This window comes from Eleginops maclovinus, chromosome 7 (genome assembly GCF_036324505.1).
Source record: "Eleginops maclovinus isolate JMC-PN-2008 ecotype Puerto Natales chromosome 7, JC_Emac_rtc_rv5, whole genome shotgun sequence".
Taxonomy (NCBI): Eukaryota; Metazoa; Chordata; class Actinopteri; order Perciformes; family Eleginopidae; genus Eleginops; species Eleginops maclovinus.
Window position 1 is genome coordinate 22,683,121 of NC_086355.1, and position 22,099 is coordinate 22,705,219.

Here is a 22,099-nt window from a genome sequence, read left to right on the forward strand (position 1 = left end):
GGTGATCTTCAAGAAGGGGAAGGACGTTCTGATCCACAAAGACGGTACCAAATTCCACATTCACGTACACGATAGACTATATTATTTGCACACAGTAAACAATGATGACAATGAATGTGATGATCAATGCAAGGGATGTCATGATATGCAGACATGGCATGTGATACTGGGACACTGTAACTACAATGACATTCAGAAGTTACAAGATGTTGTGGACGGTATGAAAATTAAGCGTTCAACGAACAAACCTTTACATTGTGAAGTGTGCACTCAGGGCAAGTTTTACCAAACTAGAAACAGAGACCCTGATGTGAGGGCTAAAGCCCCTCTAGAGCTATTACACACAGACTTGGCAGGACCAATCCACCCAGAGTCGAGAGAAGGGTACAGATATGCACTTTGATTTACTGATGATTTTTCCAATACAGTGTTTGTGTATTTCTTGAAAAATAAAAGTGACACAGTACAAGCTACAGAGAAGTTTCTAGCTGATACTGCCCCATATGGCAAAGTGAAATGCTTCAGATCTGGTAATGGTACTGAATTCACAGGGAAAGCATACCAGACCTTACTCATTAAAAATGCAATCAGACATCAAACATCAGCACCTTACTCTCCTCACCAAAATGGGACTGCTGAGCGCAATTGGCGCACACTTTTTGACATGGCAAGGTGCATGCTAATTGAAAGTGGTTTGCCAAAACAACTGTGGACCTATGCAGTCCAGACTGCGGCTGTGGTTCGGAACAGGTGTTTTAACAAACGCACAGGGCAGACACCAATCCAGACGTTGACAGGAAGACGGCCCAACTTGTCTAGAATGCAAAGGTTTGGAACCGAATGTTTTGCTTATAAACAAGACAAGAGAAAACTTGATCCAAGGTGTGAAAAGTGTGTTTTTATCGGGTACGATAAAAACAGTCCTGCATACATTGTTTACTTTCCTGTCCATAAGAAAGTGCAGAAGCACAGACTGGTAAAGTTTGTGGCTAAATCAGGTGTAGAACAACAGACACAGACTGATGTTGCACCTGAGAATGATGACTTCATCCAGCACAGGTCCAGAAGTCCAGATCATCATGTTAAAGTGGAACAGAGACCTGAAGTCAGCCACCACCAACCACAGACAGTTGAGGTCAAGTGTGAGCCTGAGTGCAGCCGTTACCCTTCCAGAGAGAGGAGGAGACCAGACAGATACACAGATAGCGGTGTTTCTAAATATGTGTCTGAGGAGGAGACTGATCAAGTCCAGAGTAACATTGATTATTGTTATCGTGTGATGTGTAACATACCTGTGTCATTTACAGAAGATGTAACCTCAGATAAATCAAAAGAGTGGGTCAAAGCAATGGATGAGGAAATGCATTCACTTAGGGAGAACAGCACATTTACCCTGACCAACTTGCCTGAGGGTAAGAAAGCAGTGGGGGGTAGATGGGTGTATGCTATTAAAACCAATGTTGATGGATCTGAAAAATACAAGGCCCGATATGTTGCTAAGGGGTACAGTCAAAAGATGGGTGTGGATTGTGGGGAGACATTTTCCCCTACAGCTAACATGACTAGTGTAAGAGTTTTGATGCAGAAGGCAGCACAAGAAAATTTGATCTTACACCAAATGGATGTGAAGACTGCCTATTTAAATGCACCCATAGACTGTGAGATTTACATGGAACAGCCAGAAGGGTACAAAGTGAAATCTCACACAGACAGAGAGTTGGTGTGCAAGCTAGAGAGGTCATTATATGGGCTGAAACAATCAGGCAGGAATTGGAATAAGTTGTTACACGAGTATCTGACACAAAACAAGTTTCTACAAAACCAAGCTGATCACTGTGTTTACACACAAGAGAACATGAGAAGGTGATCATGGTAATTTGGGTCGATGATTTAATAATTGCTGCAAGTGATGAAAATGCTATGAAGGTTACAAAGGACATGCTTACAGCAAGGTTTAAAATGAAAGATTTAGACAAACTAACACATTTTCTTGGTATTGATTTTGCACAGGGCAACAACTGTGTAACAATGTCTCAAGAAAAATATGTTGGGAAAATCCTTGAAAGGTTTAACATGCATGATTGCAAACCTAGATCAACACCTTGTGAGCAAAAACTGAACTACACAGATGCTGCATTGATGGGTGACGTTTCAAGATACAGAGAAGCAGCAGGTAGTCTGATTTATTTGACTTTTTGCACAAGACCTGATTTGAGTTTTATTGTGAGCAAACTGTCACAGTACTGTAATGAACCTACTGATCAGCATTTCGGTACAGTTAAACACGTGCTGAGGTATCTAAAAGGCACAAGTGATAAGAAGTTGTGTTATAGAAAGTGTGATGAAAACCTGGGTATACATGCGTACTGTGATGCAAACTGGGCTGGTGATGTAAATGATCGACGAAGTACGAGTGGGTATTGTGTAAGCCTGACTAAGGGTGCCACTTTGGTGTCATGGAAGACGAAAAAACAGCCCACTGTAGCATTGTCCACGTGTGAGGCGGAGTATATTGCTCTGGCTGTAACCATCCAAGAGTGTCTGTACCTCACAGAACTTTTAGATGGTATTGATGGACATGTATATGTATTACCCACAGTGTATGAGGACAACCAAGGCACAATAGCTTTAGCTAAGAACCCAGTCAGTAGGCAGCGATGTAAACATGTGGACATTAAGTACCACTTCATACGGTCCACTGTGACTGATGGTAAAGTATTATTGGAATATTGTCCAACTGACCAGATGGTTGCAGATCTGATGACCAAGCCTGCAACAAAATTTAAGTTGGCTAAATTTGCCAGATTTATGTTTGGGGATAACTGAAAAAAAAAATCTGGAGATGTAATATGTGATGTTTTTCTGACTGGTTGTAAAGGTAATGTTTTGATTTGTTTGTAATAATGTGAGAGCAAGAGGGGGTGTTGAATGGTGCTTAATACTAAATGTGTGATTTTCTTTGTGATTCACACGGACAAGCCACCTGTGTGGTGGGCGTGGTTAATAAAGGGCCTTCCTGCACGCAGCTGCGCTGAGTAGCAGAGTGAGTGCCATGAGAAGCAGCAGAGAGGCTCTCGTCTTTTTCTTTGTCCTCCACGTTCGGTGCACCCCACAGTTGAGTTTCACAACGAGTAGCCGCTGTAACGGGCTGCTCTGCTAACAACCTAAATACAGTATCTTCATATAATGAATTATATTGTTTAAGGTCTACAGTGGTTCAATAATATGAAGTCACACCACCATCTTTCCTGCAGTAGGCCTGGCAGGTCTTTGACAGTCTGGACTACAGACTGGTACATGTGTGTACCTATAAGCTACATTTACAAGGATATATATATTTAGAGCGGTTTAGTTCATTCTGATTCTAATCTGGCTCTTACATGTTTGTTTCACTCCCATTAATTAATTTATATTGTTGATGAAACAAGTGTCACTACGGTGCAGACACCAAAGCAGGTAGTGGCAGAGAAAGGATGATGTCTTTTTTTAACTTGAAACTTGAAAAAGTAAATTTGTCATTTTACTCCAAGCTCTATGTATCCCTTGGCACGGATCAATGTACTCCTTAGATGGGGCAAGTTAAGCCACAAGACTCCATTTTTTTTTTCAGAAGTCACATTTTCTTGCCCCTTTGTGATAGATGCATTATTTTCTCTGTCACGTGCCATACCTGTTTGACAAATATAGACAAAACGACAACAATGAATACTGATGTAGAGAAGGTCATGGGAGCTACAGAATACTGCATCCCCCTGTTGCTGTAGCATAAATGTAACTGAAGTGATGTATGTGCAGCGTTTGAAAATAAGTCACCTTCATCTTGTGAAGGTAGAATGTTTCTTCCCTTTAGGCAGGTGGTCACAGAGCTTAGTGTGTTGGTGTATCAGCAGCGAGATGAAAATCAACGTTCTGCTCCCTGATGATATTACCAAGTAAGTGGTAGCAAATAATGAAAATAGGAGGGGACCAAGACAGCTTCCTTGTACAACACCAAAAGATATGTCATATTTCTTGGACATATGGTCTCCAATACTAACAAAACATTGTTTTTAAAGTAATTTGTGTTCTGAACTGGTTAAGAGTTCCCTTCGAAAGAGCCACCAAGTTTTTGGGAAAGACAGAACTCAAGTTTAGTAGAATAAGGATTGAGGCCTTAGTGTATTTGCAGAAGTATAAACCGATGTACATGTGCATTTTAGGGAAGTGTGTCCTCAGTTGACTTCAGGATGACGTGGTTTGTCTGTTACTTCCCACCACTTGATCATCTTATTTTGTATTAAATGTATACACTGACCACACTCTATCGTACTAAAAAGAAAAAAAATGTCCCCATGTGCGACTTTAAAAATAATTGGTAGTATTCAAGCGACAGTTTCTATAAATATAAATGGTTAGTCAGCACACGCAACAAGGGGAAGACAAGGGTGGTTAATTGTCCACAGAAAGGAAACAGAGGTCTGATAGAGGGACGGCCTATGATCATCAAACTTGTGTGTGTGTTAGCAGCGAACAGTCTACTAGTTTTCTTCTGTGGTGTTTGACAAGTAAAAATGATAATTCTATCAGTGATCAACTTTCTCCTGTTAGGTAAGTCTGCCGTGTGTGTGTGTGTGTGTGTGTGTGTGTGTGTGTGTGTGTGTGTGTGTGTGTACATGACATGAACACAATGGAATATTTCATTATCCATAGCATTTGTTTAGTTTGGGAATAGCATTGTGTGAGGATAGACAGAAAATATCTTACTGTCCTCTGTTATTTCAGTGTCTGATGCAACAGGGATTACTCGGGTCAACACTACTGTCGGGAAATCAACAATACTTCCGTGTTTGATGAACAACACTATTACTAATTTAAGTAATCTACGATTTTACTGGCAAGATAACAGAAAGGCTGTTTTATACTCTTTTAATAAAGGAAAAGAGATGCCAAAACATGTGGACACACTATATCGAGACAGGATCAAAGTTTTCCATCAGGACATGATAAGAGGAAATGTCTCAGTCAAACTTACAAACACAACACTCGAAGATGACCAAAAGGTTTTCCATGTTTATGCACAAGTTTTTGAAAGCCGAGGGACTATGAGCGAAGGTGAAAACAATCAAATCTGCCAAATGACTTTACATGTTGCAGGTAAGGAAGGACATTTCTCTTTTCTTTACAGGATTAATCTGATAGATGAAAACATAGCATTTTCTCAGTTAAGAAAGGAGAAGCAATGTTGCGGACAAAACGGATTTTGTCAGTAACTTCACTTTCTCACAGCTCCATACGAGGATATCAGCCTGGCTGTATATGATAAGGTGACTGCAGTCTGCACTGCACAAAAAGGATTCCCTGAGTCGTCGGTAAGCTGGAGACTTCAGCAGCTCAACAAATCCCAACACTTTTTAGCCTCGAGTGACGTCCAAACTACAGCAGAGCAGGACCCTAAAGATCATCTCTACCGTCTCAGAAGCACCATACAGATTCATGGAGGTCCATATCTATCTGCAACGTGCCTCATCCACAACCCTACCCTCAATGCGACTCAGAGCCACAACTACACTTTAAACCACAGTAGGTCAATAGCAGAATTGATTGTTGTGAGGCATCCTTTAACCGATAATTTCCTAATTTAAAACTGTGAACTGCATAAATTGTTGACGTCTCAAAAATATTCTACAAGAGCCGTTCAGTAGTTCAATGTATGTGGTGGCCATATTGGTAGTGATGACTCCACCTAACAGCTAGCTATTCTTAAAATGTTCAGAGAGGTAGATCGTGGGTGGAGCTCAGTAGCAAATACCTACCCATTAGGGTCACTGCATCCCCCTGTCACTCAAAATAGACACACCCTTATTCATGACTTAAATTCACGCTTAATATAATTTAAAATGAGAGATTTATAACCACCTGTACAGTTGCATTTTTTTTAACTTGCATGTACACTTGTTTATTTCTGCTATATGGTTGGGAATTTTAACATTGGGCTCAATACAGTGGTGCAGGAACCGCAGATTAGTTAGCATTTTACTACTTCAGGTTCCCTTATCTCGATGTCAATGGTATTTTGAATGTGTTTTTGTTAAGATGCCTGAAACAAGATCTGTGGTCAACACTAACGAGAGATGTTCACCTTTTGACTTACGACATTTCTGGCAATAAGCATTTTCATTTCAGAAATGACAAATTCGGTGATAGTGTGGAGATTATCCTGCAAAACAATATGTGATTTTGCCACAATCGTATATTCTGCTTTATCCGTAATCTAATGAAATCCAAGAGAGCACTTGTGATGCTAACTTATTTACTAAACCCTCCAACAGGATGTTACTAAACCCTCCAACAGGATGTTACTAAACCCTCCAACGGGAAGTTTGCATTGGTCCTGACTTAACCAGCTGCCCTACCTGACTGTTTGCAACACTGTTTGTGTCCCTCATAAAGCACGTCGTGTACAAAAGTTTCCTGCAACAACTTAAAGTGAACTGTGCAAAAGAGGAGAGACATTTTACATTGTCAGACTGATGTTAACAAGTTCAGGATACAGAAGGAGTTTACTATATCATGAAATGTGAGGGTAGAGGGATATGTTTGTATTGGGCCTCATTCAGACCTAAATCACAGAACTAGATGCCTTATCATGTGGCGCTACTGACGCCTGCTGGACTAACTGTGTAATAGCCACAGGCCTTTTTCACAGAAGACATGTTATCATGTCTCAGTAGGAGAGAGAAACACCTGTTTTTTTCTTAACCTACTATGACAAGTCAAACTGTCTCCTGTGAAAAAGGTCTGTTTTGTACGTATAGAGATATTCATTCTACAGGAAGTGTTATGATTTTTAATACTTTAAACATTGTCATATGCACAACAGCTACAGTGTTATTTTGGCAATGCAAATATTAAGGCTCCTCCAACAATGCATCGTAATATATTTAAGACAAAAGTTAAAACATTGGAAGAAATAATACAAATAAACCAGTGCAAAAGAACGGTAAAGTGTAAAATGCAGAACAAATCAACTATATATACATAAAATAGAATGAAGTCAAATTAAACCAGATTTTTACATACTGCACTGTGGGGTAAATTGAAATACCATGTATTGTAATAATACATAAATAAGTATGTAGACTGTATTCATGAATTCAATGAATTTAGACTATTGCTTGTTGACACATTCTTATTCATTTAAAGTCTGGGTACTAAAAGAGAACTATATTCTTTTTGAAACCTTTTTTTCCCCATCTCTGCAGGTGGAGCAGAGAGGGGCCCCCCTGCCTTGACTGCAGTGCTAATGATGGCTGCTGTTCTCCTCTGGATCTGAATTTTATGAAGCTCCTCAAATGTGACTTTTCTTTTTAATTCCAGGGCATTTCATTTATCAGATATCAAACATGAGAGAAATGACATCATTATGAATGTTCTGTCTTTTCTTTCTTGTAGAAATGAAAGGATGTGTTGGGTGAAAAACGTCTGCAGCACTTTTTACATTTCACAACATCTTTTACCTATTTCCCATCTAATGAAATGTTTCTGAATTCCATAAATCATGAATCACACTGTGAACTTGGTATAAACCAGCTTAATAATAATAGCTCAATATAGCATATATTTGTTTTCACAACATTATCAAGATATAAGTGTGATTGTGAATTTCTCCTAAATGCTGTTTAAAAAGGAAAAGGAGAAGTGTCCTTGGGGAAGTTACTGAACCCCAGATTGCTCCCGTGGGCATGTCTACCATATTAAAGTAAATGCAAGCCACTTTGGATAAGTGTCAGCTTGAAGTTGTTATCTTAACTTTTCTTAATGACCATTTACCTCTTTTATGTATTTGTTATTTGTTCTTTTTATGTTTTGTTTTGTTTGTTATTTAATAACAAAGTTATTTTGGATGGTGGATGTAAAAATATAGTAAAAGAATAATATCTATATATACAGCCGCCGAAAAAAACAGGAGACCACTTCAGCATTATCACTTTCTCTTGTTTTATTATTTATATGTTCTTTGAGTTAAATTATTTTTAAATTTTATTCTATAAACTACTGGCAACTTTGCCACAGTTTCTTCGAAAAAGTAATTTGTTTACTGTTCATTCCTTTAAAAAGTAACTTAGTTACTTTAGTGATTACTTGATTTTAACAATAACTAAGTTAGATTACAAGTTACTTTATTACTAACCTTAATGTTGTCATCTTTAGCTGACACAAACTCAAAATAGTGCCTGTATTTCCAGCTAGAAAACCCGCATCTCTCCTCCCTCCATTGTTGTTTACGTTTGTGTCGCTGCGTGGTATTACACGTGAGGTGTCCTCGTGCTGAAAACGTGACTTAATTGTTGCATAGACGTCACTCCCCGAGACGCAAGAAGAAAGCAAAAATAAATCTTTTTACTAAGGAAAATGACAAAAATAGTAACTCACAGTGACTTGGATAAGTAACTTTAATCTGATTACTGGTTTGGAAATAGTAACGCGTTAGATTACTCGTTACTAAATCGGTAACGAGTTACTTAGTAGCGCGTTTACCGACATTACTGTTCAACACACACTGTAATGGCTGCCATACATGTAGAGATAAAGATTTAAGAACAGATTGGAGTGGTCTCTTAATTTTTTCCGCGGCTGTAGGCTATATATATTGTAGTAATAATGATATCATCTATTTATAATTGGAAATGTATAATTTATGTAGACATACATTTAGATGAACATTTTGTTAAAGAATAAAACAAGCGTAAATAATTTGGTTTTTGGAAGAAGGGATGGGATTAAACAAGTTTAATCTTCTTCCCACCCCTTTTCGGATGTGTAATCAGGTAGATCAATTTATATCATTTGTAAATAATATTTTTTGTTTTTCAATTTGATACGGCTTAAGTTTGAACATTATCATAATTTTCTTGTTTCATTTCATTATTTTAATACTTTTTTTGTATTATTGTTTTACACGTTAAAAATAAATCAAATCAAATCGAAACAGTGACTTAGTCTAAATCAGTTCTTCTATACATCTGTCCAATATTTTTTTGTAAAAATTATTTCAACCTATTTCTCATGCCTTTACTACTGCAACTCACTCCTGGCGGGTCTACCTGCATATGCCATCTGATCCCTGGAGCTAATTCAGAAGGCATCATGCTGACTGGCCTTCAACCTCCCCAAGTTCTGCCAGGTGGCTGCCAGAATCTGTTTAAAGACACTGGTACTGACATTTACACAGCTGTAAAGGGATCTGGTCCGTCCTACATCCAATTCATGGTCAAACGAACCATGAACCTCACCTTTATGCTATACAAAATAATGGAACGAGCTTTCCACTGATATCAGGACAGTTGAGAGTCTACATATATTCCGTTGCAAACTGAAAACCAACTTGCTTTTTCCTTGGCATATATATACAGTGGGGCAAAAAAGTATTTAGTCAGCCACCAATTGTGCAAGTTCTCCCATTTAAAAAGATGAGAGAGGCCTGTAATTTTTATCATAGGTACACTTCAACTATGAGAGACAAAATGAGAAAAAGAAATCCAGGAAATCACATTGTAGGATTTTTAATGAATTAATTCGTAAATTCCTCGGTAAAATAAGTATTTGGTCACCTACAAACAAGCAAGATTTCTGGCTCTCACAGACCTGTAACTTCTTCTTTAAGAGGCTCCTCTGTCCTCCACTCGTTACCTGTATTAATGGCACCTTTTTGAACTCGTTATCAGTATAAAAGACACCTGTCCACAACCTCAAACAGTCATACTCCAAACTCCACTATGGCCAAGACCAAAGAGCTGTCAAAGGAGACCAGAGACAACATTGTAGACCTGCACCAGGCTGGGAAAACTGAATCTGCAATAGGTAAGCAGCTTGGTGTGAAGAAATCAACTGTGGGAGCAATTATCAGAAAATGGAAGACATACAAGACCACTGCTAATCTCCCTCGATCTGGGGCTCCACGCAAGATCTCACCCCGTGGGGTCAAAATGATCACAAGAACGGTGAGCAAAAATCCCAGAACCACACGGGGGGACCTAGTGAATGACCTGCAGAGAGCTGGGACCAAAGCAACAGAGGCTACCATCAGTAACACACTACGCCGCCAGGGACTTCAATCCTGCAGTTCCAGACGTGTCCCCCTGCTTAAGCCAGTACATGTCCAGGCCCGTCTGAAGTTTGCTAGAGGGCATTTGGATGATCCAGAAGAGGATTGGGAGAATGTCATATGGTCAGATGAAACCAAAATAGAACTTTTTGGTAAAAATTCAACTCGTCGTGTTTGGAGGAGAAAGAATGCAGAGTTGCATCCAAAGAACACCATACCTACTGTGAAGCATGGGGGTGGAAACATCATGCTTTGGGGCTGTTTTTCTGCAAAGGGACCAGGACGACTGATCCGTGTAAAGGAAAGAATGAATGGGGCCATGTATCGTGAGATTTTGAGTGAAAGCCTCCTTCCATCAGCAAGGGCACTGAAGATGAAGCGTGGCTGGGTCTTTCAGCATGGCAGTGATCCCAAACACACCGCCAGGGCAACGAAGGAGTGGCTTCGTAAGAAGCATTTCAAGGTCCTGGAGTGGCCTAGCTAGTCTCCAGATCTCAACCCTATAGAAAATCTTTGGAGGGAGTTGAAAGTCCGTGTTGCCCAGCGACAGCCCCAAAACATCACTGCTTTAGAGGAGATCTGCATGGCGGAATGGGCCAAAATACCAGCAACAGTGTGTGAAAACCTTGTGAAGACTTACAGAAAACGTTTGACCTCTGTCATTGCCAACAAAGGGTATATAACAAAGTATTGAGATGAACTTTTGTTATTGACCAAATACTTATTTTCCACAATAATTTGAAAATAAATTCATTAAAAATCCTACAATGTGATTTTCTGGATTTTTTTTTCTCATTCTGTCTCTCATAGTTGAGGTATACCTATGATAAAAATTACAGGCCTCTCTCATTTTTTTAAATGGGAGAACTTGCACAATTGGTGGCTGACTAAATACTTTTTTGCCCCACTGTATATATATATATATATATATATATATATATATATTTTTTTTAAAAAAAGCACTTAACAGTTTAACTTAAGGACCATAACTTACAATGAAGTGTGACTCATGGTTTATTGCATTACTTGTACGTAGCTTTTTTAAAAAGTGTAATCTAAATGCTATGTAATGTAATGTATTTCATGTGTTTCATAACTGTGGTGAATTTTTTGAAGTGGAATAAAGGTGTTTTAAGATGCAACCTGTCGATGAGCACTGTTTGTGTGCAGGTATGCAGGTGTAGAAGTAATGCAAAGGCCATCCAAGTACGGGACCATGAACTGTTTAAACGAAACAAAAAGAAGCCTTGGAGGATTTTGTCATTGGGGGAGGGTATAAGCCAAATGGACAGCAGCTTTGAAGGGATGGCTCTTGATCTTTTTTTTTTTTAAGATGAAGTGGGCTGGAGACATAAGCTGTTAGACAAACTGACTCAGGAGGAGCAGACTAGGAAAAATGCCATTGGAATTAGCTAAACAAATAAGGAGAGAGGATTTTCTGCATGACCAGTAAAAGAAAGAAAGCTGATACAGCACAGATATATCACACTGCAAGGGTTCCACTTGGAGGGTCAGGTGTCAGTCTTAAATACTAATTCTGTGTCACACCATTTGCTGACGGGAAAATAGAATACATTCTAAAATGATGAACTAACATCCACATTCATACATCAACACACATTGGAGGTACTGTCCTAGTGGTGTGTTGCCATGACCGTTAAAGACCGGGCAAACAAGAGAACATTATGTCTTTTATGGAGTTTGATGTGCAGAAAATGATATTAAAAGGGCCCCCGTAGACAATAGCCTATATAATTATTGTTTTGAAGCCTCATTTACAGTACGTACACACACGCACGCACGCGTGCACGCACACACACACACACACACACACACACACACACACACACACACACACACACACACACACACACACACACACACACACACACACACACACACACACACACACACACACACAGTTAACCATGCCTCCGGGAGCAACTTTGGGTTAAGTATCTTGTCCAAAGAAAGACTGAATTGGTCACTGTACCTCACAGCCACCCAAGAAGAACCCTATATTTAGAGGCCCTATTCTGCTTTTTGGGGTTTTCCCTTTCCGGAAGTGTGTTACTTATATAGCTTTTTGTGCATTTAAATGGTCTGCAAAGGTAATAATCCTAAAGTTCTTGGACTCCTTTGTTTACTACTGTATTATAATGACATCACTATCTAAATATTGCGCTTCCATTGGCTGGCGCTACAACACATTTTACGTGTTACGCTAAGGGCCAGTACATTTCTGACACATCTCTAAGCGGTTGACCAATCAGAGCAGACTGAGCTCTGGTTTCAGACAGAGGGTGGAAAGAGGAGCTGCAGCACAGGCAGTATGAGACAAATAAAGAGCTTTTTGAGCATTAAAGCACGGAGACATGTCCCAGTAAAGGCATAAAATACAAATATGGACCTGAACATGAGCATAACATCCTGATCCTGAGAAGCAGCAGCCAGTATCTGCTCAACACCTTTCTAACCTGTTGACCCACAAATGTTAAATGGCACTTAGGGCTCATGGGGCCACAGTCCTGGGATGCGCCACACAGTACGGCCCTCCTCCCTTTTTACCCTGGATCTTTGGAGCCTTCTTGTCCCTGGTTCCCATGTCTCTGATGGGATTAATCCCTGAACCACAGGTGTGATAATCCCAAACCGACTGGGCCTGCTGAACGCTGGGACTGACAGAGCTCAGGCCCCAGTCTGCTTTGATCAGGGGGTCACAGCTGTGCCCCTGTTGGTCCACAAACGTAGTCCGGGACCTCCTTACAAAGAGACGGGAGGACAAAACAAAGCACACTCGTTCTACAGAAGCTGAGGATGCTGTCGTAGACATGATTTAATGTGGAGTGAAGTATGAAAGGTGTTAGAAGAAGTGGGGTTCTTCAGCAGACAGTTTCCTGTTTCTATTACGACTGCATCACAAAGCACAATTACTTTTGTGTGAGGAATTAATGCTTGGACTTTTGATTTTTATAGTTAAAATAAAGACAAAAAACGTGTCTTCAACCTATTGAAACAGAAATATTTGCATTAAAAAACACAGAAAATATGGCCGTATTTTCAGAACCAAATGCTGGGCACAACTCGAAATGTTGCTTTACTGACGATTCAGCAAACTAAATGGAATTTGATAGGAAACATGAAGAGGAAGGAAGTCACATGAGTGCAGGCAGAGTAAGAAGTGTTTGTTGAAAATATGAAGTTTCTCTTCCTGTCCACACACCAAAAGGACACAAAGTGTTTTAACCTCCCTGACACTTCTCTAAAGTCCATTTCTGAGAAATAAAACCATAGCGTTCCACTCTTTAATCACCCACAAAAACAAAGTGTGTTTAGTCATTGCCACACATCTATAAAAAAAAGACACAGCAATGTTTTAAACTGAGAGAGTCAGATAGTAACATGACAATGCCAACTTGCTACGTTGAGGATGAAATGTGTTTTTCATATATTTGGACATTCGATAGAGGAGGATTCCCCAAATGTATTAAAATATATGCATATAAGAGCACGAGTGTCTCTCAAATTGTCCATTCAATAGTTGTTGAGAGCTTTCATGCTGAACTAAAAATGCCCACCTCATAGTAGCTCTAAAGAAAAAGGACCTTATCATGCACTAGGAATCAATCATGTAGGTACCCTATTTCTTTTTCCACAATATATTATAGGTCTCAGATATATACAAAACATTTCTCTGAAGTGTTTGTATTCATCTTTCAAGGGTGAAAAGTGACCTCGAAGAGAGAGTTCCCCAGGGAGAGAGCTGACAGAGGAGCTAAGCTAACCTGGCTAGTCCCTATAAGATTGTTCAACTACCAGGAATCAGCCCCACCCTCTGTGGCAGTCAGTGGTGGAAAGTAACTAGGTACATTTACTCAAGAACTGTACTGTATGCAATTGAGTTTATAGAAGTTTATTCCATTCATTTTGTAGGCAAATGTACTCTTTACTTCATTACATTTATTGTACAAGTTTAGTTAGCTGAATGCAGGACTTCTACTTGTTACCGAGTATTTTAACACAGTAGTATTGCTACTTTTATTTCAATATAATATCTGAGTACTTGCACCACACTCTATATATAAAGTATTCCTTCAATTGGAGTGTTTTCAAAATCAAGTCCATTCTGTCTCACCAGACTGTAACATGAAGAGGTTCCAGACAGGTTGGGTAGAGTGTGTATACAAAACCCCCCCCCACAACCTGGAGACTGATAATGCATTTTAAGCCCAGGGGGATATTTAAATCACCTGATACATTTGTTTATCCGTCACAATGTTGGTGCTGCAGAAGGGAGAGTATCTAAATCAGAGAGCTGTCTGAGTGGGATGCAGTGCCGTGTGGCTTCCTGGGGTCACAGCAGTGGTGGAAATATAATATCGAGCTGCCAATATTTTAAACAGAAGTTACGTTTTCTAATAAATATTTAAAGCACAAGACAGACAAACAACTTAATGTTTTTTAAGGTTGTTTATGTAGGACTTTCTCCCAACTCTTAATCATTTAAAGAGTGGCTGCCACAAGCTTTGTCACCTTCAGTGTTACACATGATAGAGGGTATGGAGGTCAGAGCTGTGAAGCCCCCCCAAACCCCTGTATATCTCTAATAGTCATGTGGGGAGAAACATCTACTGCCGGCATGTTCATATACAGTATAAGTGTGGGTTACTGCCATTACTCAAGTACTGTACTTAAATACAATTTAAAGTATTTTTTTGCTAGTTTATACTTCTATTCAAATTCATTTTGGAAGACAATAGTGTTGTTGTTTTTTTTAACTCCATTACATGTATTTGATTGCTTTAGTTAGCCTAGTTTGTCCTGATTTTGTTCAGATTTAGAAAATTAGTTTATACAAAATATAAATCAATTATGAATTAAAACTATGAGGTATAATTGTAGGTTAAAATATTCAGCAGCTGTGTGTAAAATAATTCAAATTAGCTCTACAATTACCAGCTGTGATGAACAAACTTACACATCAATATTCATAACTCAGTAATTGAATGTTATTCTAAAATGGGCCATTTTGCATAACGAGTACTTCAGTATATTTGAAAATTTACACATTTTACACTTTGACTGAAGTACAATCTTGAGTGTAGGACCTTAACTTTAATATTTATACAATTAAGCATTGCTACTTTTACTAAAGTTTCAAATCTGAGTACTATTTCCACCACTAAAATGCATAGTAAACACTTTTTCTTAACACAATATATAACAAAAAAGCTACATAGGTGAAAAAAAAACGGGTATGGTAAGGAGAATGTAATTTGATACAAACACTATAACCTAGATGTAATGTTTCATCCGTAAAGTTGAAACATTACATCTAAAATGTTGATCCCTCGTCTTTAGTGTGATATTTTTTATGTAATGTAATATTTGTATTGTTAGTATACAATCTGATAAGACAACTGATGAACTTAAACATTTAAAATGTTCTCCATGTTGAATTAGACCTTTCCCATCAGATTAAACAGCAATCCGCTGAATAATTTATGTGCATACATTTGAGAGGAGGCTCGTATTGGAATACTCTGTTATTTTACCTCCTTCCTAAAGAATAGATAATGAAATGATGAAATGATGAAAAAGATGTCATTTGTCAGTATAGTCCTGTTTCATAAAACCTTCTTATATAAACACTTTATAACCACTAATACAAACTAAATAAAACATGGCAAGCAATGATATAACATATATGATATAGTCAGATCGTCTGACACTGTTATTTCCAATCAAGCCTAAGAAATCATTTGTTGAAACTGGCTTTACTCACTTTAATTGCTCCATTGACTGTCATTTTCCTCTGTGGTATTTAATTTATTTGAATATTTTAAGGTGACATTGAATTCACTATACCAGTAACTTAGTCCAGGATAGTCATACTCTCACCAAAATCACACTGGTGTTTGCTGTTCCCCTTTAGTTCATGCACAATAAAGCATTTCACTCCGGGCTCAGTAGGTGAAAATCTGAAGGGGGGCTTCCATATCTGGCAGAGAAGGTATTTGTCAGGGTTTGGTAACAAGACCCAAGTGCAGTAGTTAAAGCATAGGAGGCAAGGATGGGGGTCTAACAAAAAGCGAGCTTTATTAAAATGCTGATACAAAATAAACAGAAAAACAAACACCAACCAGGGGACACGGGAGCAGGCAGACAGACGGACGGACCAGGCACACCCCGCCGCCATTACTTAGTCCAGGACTCGCACCAATGACCATTTGACAATTTTAAAGGTAAAAAGCAAAAACCAAAAAGCCTCTCACGGATTAAAGACTTATCGCCTCTTACCTTTTGATCCTTTCAAATACATTCCTAAATAAATGTATTTTTGAAACTGGAGTACGGACATTTGTCTCTCCCTTGTGGCAGTAAGAGTAATATCATATGGGAGACACCTTATGGAGAGTCTGCTATCTGGAGTGGAGTACTCTGAATCTAATTCTAAATCTGATGCTCCTGTGTTCAGAACAAGGAAAACACAAACAACAACCTATGATACAATTATATCCTGCACAGTGAAGGCCAAACATCCAAATAAAGTAACAATAATCACAGCAGGTTTTTTATGGAGGAGCTTTAAGTCATTTTAGTATTCACACATCTGCTCTTTTGACATTTTCTTTACAGTTTTCAATTGGCACACAACACATGCTGTCCTTTAAATGGGGTGGTGGCAGTATGCTAGCATTAATATAGCCCTGACAACCTCCAATCCATTCATACACACATATTGGATCCCTTATAAATATATAAATATACAGGTCCAATGCATTATATTAGATCAGAGGGGTCACAGAATGGTACATTTAATATATAGAAGTATAAAGATATCCCTACATTTGTTTACATTTATTTTGATTACCTTATTTTATATATAGGCTACTTGTATTCATGCTTTGTCTATTATGGCATTACATGTTGTTTATGTTCTATATGTTTGTAGCTTATCGTGTATATCGTGTTCTGCACCTGTTCATGTTTTATTTGTATACACTGTTAATAAAAAGATTACAAAAAGTATTTAAATTTGTATGATAAAACTAATCCATCTGCTTAAAAAAATAAATGATTTCTCTATTTTGCTCTGAATATTGTAAAATAAAAATAAAAATCTTTGACAATAATGGAAAAACACTTTTATTTAACAACACATTTTCTCTGTCTCAAATGCATTATTGATGCTGTCATGTTTTACTGTGTTTCTGATTAGCTGGTTTTAAAGTCATTTCTTAACTGCCAAGTTTAAAATGCAAAAAAGAAGTTGGCACCTCTGGTCTCATGAAAAGTGACTTCCTTCAACTCTCTTGTGTTAGAATGAAACATTTCACATCATAAGGATGTCGATAGATGTGCATTGCTGAGAAACAAGAAGGAGAAAATGGAATGCAAAGTGTGTCTGTTTCACAATTAAGGCAAAAAGGTAGAATCACCCTCTGTCCACTGGAGGGCAGCCTTTACCAGGTCATCCACAAACACTCACCCCTTCTCCTTGTTTATTTGTGTGTGTGTGTGTGTGTGTGTGTGTGTGTGTGTGTGGGGGGTGGGGGGGTGGGGGGGGGAGGGAGGGGGGGCACACAAACACAGACACAATTTTTATTGGTACTTGACCGCCTCTCACACATATGTATTTGTTGTTTAAACTTGCAAAAATATAAAACGTATAAAAGCAGGATTTATGATTGGAGTTAATGAAGCAAAATAGAACAAAAAAACGTATTAAGTTATAATGTAGCTGGTTCATTAAAATAAGAAACTGCTTTAGGGTTTCATAATAAGGCCTGGACTGACCTCTCTGTGTCGGACAGGACATCAATATATAAGGAGTTGTTCAGTTTTCTGGAATAACCCCTGACTCATAAGCACAATATATTAAAACACCAAATAAGGATAATAATGATCAATGACTTGATTCAAAGCATTGCATACTAAACAAATGTCATAAAATCATATTTCAAACGGATATACATTTCTTCATTTAAGTTTAGCTCCACTGTTGCACCAGTAATTATAACATTATGCTCTTCTTCACCCTGTCCGGTTTATATTTAGCCACTACACACACCCTCAGTTCTCAACAATAACTCTGGTGTTCACTGAGGAACACTTTTTAGGAGTAACGTTTACGTGAAATGTTAATGTATATCTGCTTTTTTAAACTGTAATATGTGCTCATGTGTTTAATTGTTGGTGTATAGGCTAGCCTGAGTATGCTTCATGAAAGCCAGCTTTTCCTATCAATAACATCTCTGAGCAGGAGACACATTTTCCATTCATGTTTCTGTTGTCTTACGTAATATACTCTAGTAAAAAACTTCTTGTTGATATGTATTTTCTCTTGTATTTAATTGAATTGCATTTGATATTGAAGTTATCCAAAAGTAATGGATTGTATTAAAGCAGAATGACCCTTTAAGCTACTCACTCTCTTAAATGATTAAAAAGGACTTTATCTCTTGTACACACTGTTTCCCTGGACAATGGAGTTAGCAGGTAAACAAACCCCAGCACGGATCCCTGTCTCAGCAGCAGCAGCTCAGGACGCTGAGCCTGTGTGAATAGAGGAAGATATTGACTGACAGTCGGGCTGAATAGGAAGCCTGGTTAGCTCCCAGTCGAGCACTCGGGTAAGATGATACCCCTGTGTCCCCCCACTGCTCAGCAAACACCGCCAGAGTCAGTCAGTCCCCGAGCCAAGCTGCAACAGTAAGAGGTCATTCTCCACACCCCCCCTTTCCCCAGTCCTATGTCACAAGGCCAAATCGATGCGTCTGACCCCCCCTTTCTTTCACAGATGAACTCTCACCCCGGGCCTAACAAAGCGAGGAAGAAGAAAAACTTGAGTGAGTGTTTTTAGTCTCAGTGCACTGCAAACAAAGCTGTCCCCCAACTCCAACACCCACTTGAGGGTGTGTGTTTGTGTGGCGAGGGTGAGATAGTGAGATGGATGGCCTCTCGGAGCAGGACGTCCCATCGTAAAACAAGCCAAAGCGGTGCTAAAAGGGAAGTGTGTGGCTCTACATGGAGCTGTGAGAACTGAGAGTGTGTCAACTCTCTCACCCGCACAGGTTGGGACTGATGGATAGCTTTAATAGTAGATAGAGAGAGAGGGGAGAGAGAAAAAGGTGAGGATTATGAAGGGTTGAGAGGGTTACTTTAAAAATGTATTCCATTACAATTACTAGTTACCTGTGAAAAATGTAATCAGTAACATAATCTGAGTACAAAAATATAAAAGAAATCCAACCTGATTACTTTCAGTTACTTTTGGATTACATCAATATCGAATGAAATGCAAATACAAAACAGAGAAAATAAATATCATTTTTATTTTATTTACTTAAGTGTTTTATGTAAGACAAAACCAAGATATTTAGGATCAAAAATAATTGTATTTATAGGAAAGCCTGCCTTTCATGAAGCATATTCAGGCAGTAGTCTAAACACCAACACTGACACACATGAGCACATACAGTTTAGAAAAAATCTGAGCTGACAGACAATGCTCCGTTTTAGTTTAACACACACAGTAAAGCCCACACACACTATTTTATGAGCAATAGGTCCACCTGCTGAATTAAAAACAGAACAAATGAACAAAAGAAAATGGGACGAGGAAGATTTTGCTAAGAGAGTTCCACTTCCAAAATTGAAGAGTCATGTTAAATCTCCTCCCATGATTTTTCCTTTTGCATTACGGGTTTTATTTAAATATAACAGCTCATGCCGATGATACAAAAGCACCTGAACTTGATTTTAATTTGTTCCTCCACCAACACCCCTTCCTCCCCCCCATCTGGCCTTCACCCTGACTCCCAAAAGATGAGGCCACAGCAGAGGAAGAACACTACGCTGTTTTTTTTCTATTTTCCCAGCCCCTGCATGTGTTTCGGAGCAGGTCACACTAAAGATGGTGTAACTATGAGACAGAGGACATTCCCATCGCCCGGTCCCAGAGCAGAGGAGCTGGGAGCGGGGAGAGGCATCATTCCCACCTGATCCCTGCAGCGAGGGAAAGGGATACCAGGAAGAGAAGGAAACTAGGAAGAATGGGCAGACAACTGATGTTACACTGATAATGGGTGGGACACAGCTCATTTAGCAGCATGGGGGATGCTTGTTAAACCAGGAACAATAAAAAGGTTATAATGTAGTGTGAAGTCCTAGATAACATTTCCAATCACTCTACAAGTGATGACAGAGAGAAATAATCTGCATTCAGAGTGTTTGTGAAATGGGTCCAAATCAATGCTAAAACCTTGAAACCTTGAAACTTGAAACCATTCCTGCTACGCGATGTAGCGGCAAACTTAAAAGTAAATTAAACAGAGAATTAGCTCAAAATTGCCTCTGGTGCACCAGCAGGCGAATGTTACGAAAAAACATATCCTTTTTGTGCATTTAGTTAGTTGTATTCCAGCAATCCAACATCCTAAAGAACCAGGGCTGGACTGGCTATCTGGCGTACCGGGCAAATCCCGCCAGGCCCTCCAACGTTTTGGGCCTTCCCAGGGCCGGAAACAAAACATACATTATATATATTATATTTTTTATTGATTACGACGGTAAAAACATGACACATCGTGGCCCATTGGATGCTTCTCTTGAGGCACATTTGGCTAGTCCAATGAAATTCCTTGGTTCTCGAAGGCCCGCCCCTCCCTAGAGGCCCTCACTTGACCCAAGTCATCACCTCAAATTTTGTAAGCGAATGGTGGAGGATAGGGAGGTCGCGAGATGGAGAAACAAAAGAGTGGCCATGAGAAGCGAATGGAAAAGAGAAAGCAAAAACTTAAAGACGACGCAGCAAAATGTGCAAAAATCACCGACTTATTCAAAAGCACAAGCTCGACTTCAGGTTCGGGTAGTGGGGCTGCTGCTGGGGCCGTGGGAGATGATGGGGAACCAGGCAGCTCAACCTCGGGTTCGGGCGGTGGGGCCGCCGGTACAACGACAACGAGCGCACAGGTGGTGGAGAATGTAGAGGAGGAGGAGGCGGAGGAGATGGTGGTTCGAGCCGGGGAACCAGAGGAGGAGGAGACGGAGAGACGAGAGTCACGAGACGTGACCCAGCAGGGAGAGATTGAGGTTAGAATTCAGCTCAACACACCCGCTAGCTAGCCAATGCAGTGTAGCTATTCACCGCTTCGGCGTTTCGTTTCCCATTTATTGCCTGAAACCGAGACCAAGTTGTCATCCTGACTTTATCAAATCAGTCACAAACATGTACCCATTTGATATATTTTCATGCACTTCTCTTGTAATGTTGCGCCAGCATATATAAATCTTCCATTTGTCGAGCTGTTACAAGGTCATGTGATGTGTTTGAAGTTATGCTAGTGCCGTCCCATCTAGAAATACCCTAGCTAGCTAGGCAGATTAGCTATTCACTGCTTCGGCGTTTTTCCCATTTATTGCCTGAAACTAAGACTAAATGTGTCGCCCCCACTCTCTCAAATCAGTCACAAATATGTACCGATTTATTTTCGTACACCTTTCTTGTATTGTTTTGACAGCTTATAGAAATCTTCCATTTGTCTTGAGCTGTCAGCTGTCACAAGGACGACATGTGCTGTGACTTGTGCTGTGTCTTTTTATATATATATATATATATAAAAAAATGGCGCTTGGCCCTTGGGTGATCAAAAGTGCCCGGGCCCTTTTCAGATGCCAGTCCAGCCCTGTAAAGAACAATGGTTGCCCCTCTGTGCCTTCTGGGGTGCGCTAATCCCACCATTAGGCCTACCTGTCTCCAATAAGGCCCACAACCGCCTTCAAAATAAAAGCATAAAGACTTACTTTCATTTAACTGAAATAATTACACTAAAGAAATAATAACTTAATATAAACAACACACAGCTAGAAAATAAATGTCCAATTACTTAATGACATAAGTCAATGTATAGCTATAGACATGACTTAACTAGCTCTTTTCACTGCAAAGCTCTGCGGCCAATCAAAAGGTATGCAAAGAGCAAAAGGCGTATCACGTGAATGCAGCTTATC

The 22,099-nt window shown here is 39.3% G+C and overlaps 1 long non-coding RNA gene across 1 annotated transcript; it reads left to right on the forward strand.

Annotated features, from left to right (window-relative positions):
• Positions 1 to 4,382: 4,382 nt before the first annotated feature.
• Positions 4,383 to 8,968, forward strand: LOC134867619 (uncharacterized). Its single transcript, XR_010166153.1, has 4 exons — positions 4,383 to 4,587; positions 4,762 to 5,133; positions 5,266 to 5,559; positions 7,242 to 8,968. It is a non-coding gene; the product is annotated as an uncharacterized LOC134867619 (long non-coding RNA).
• Positions 8,969 to 22,099: the final 13,131 nt, after the last annotated feature.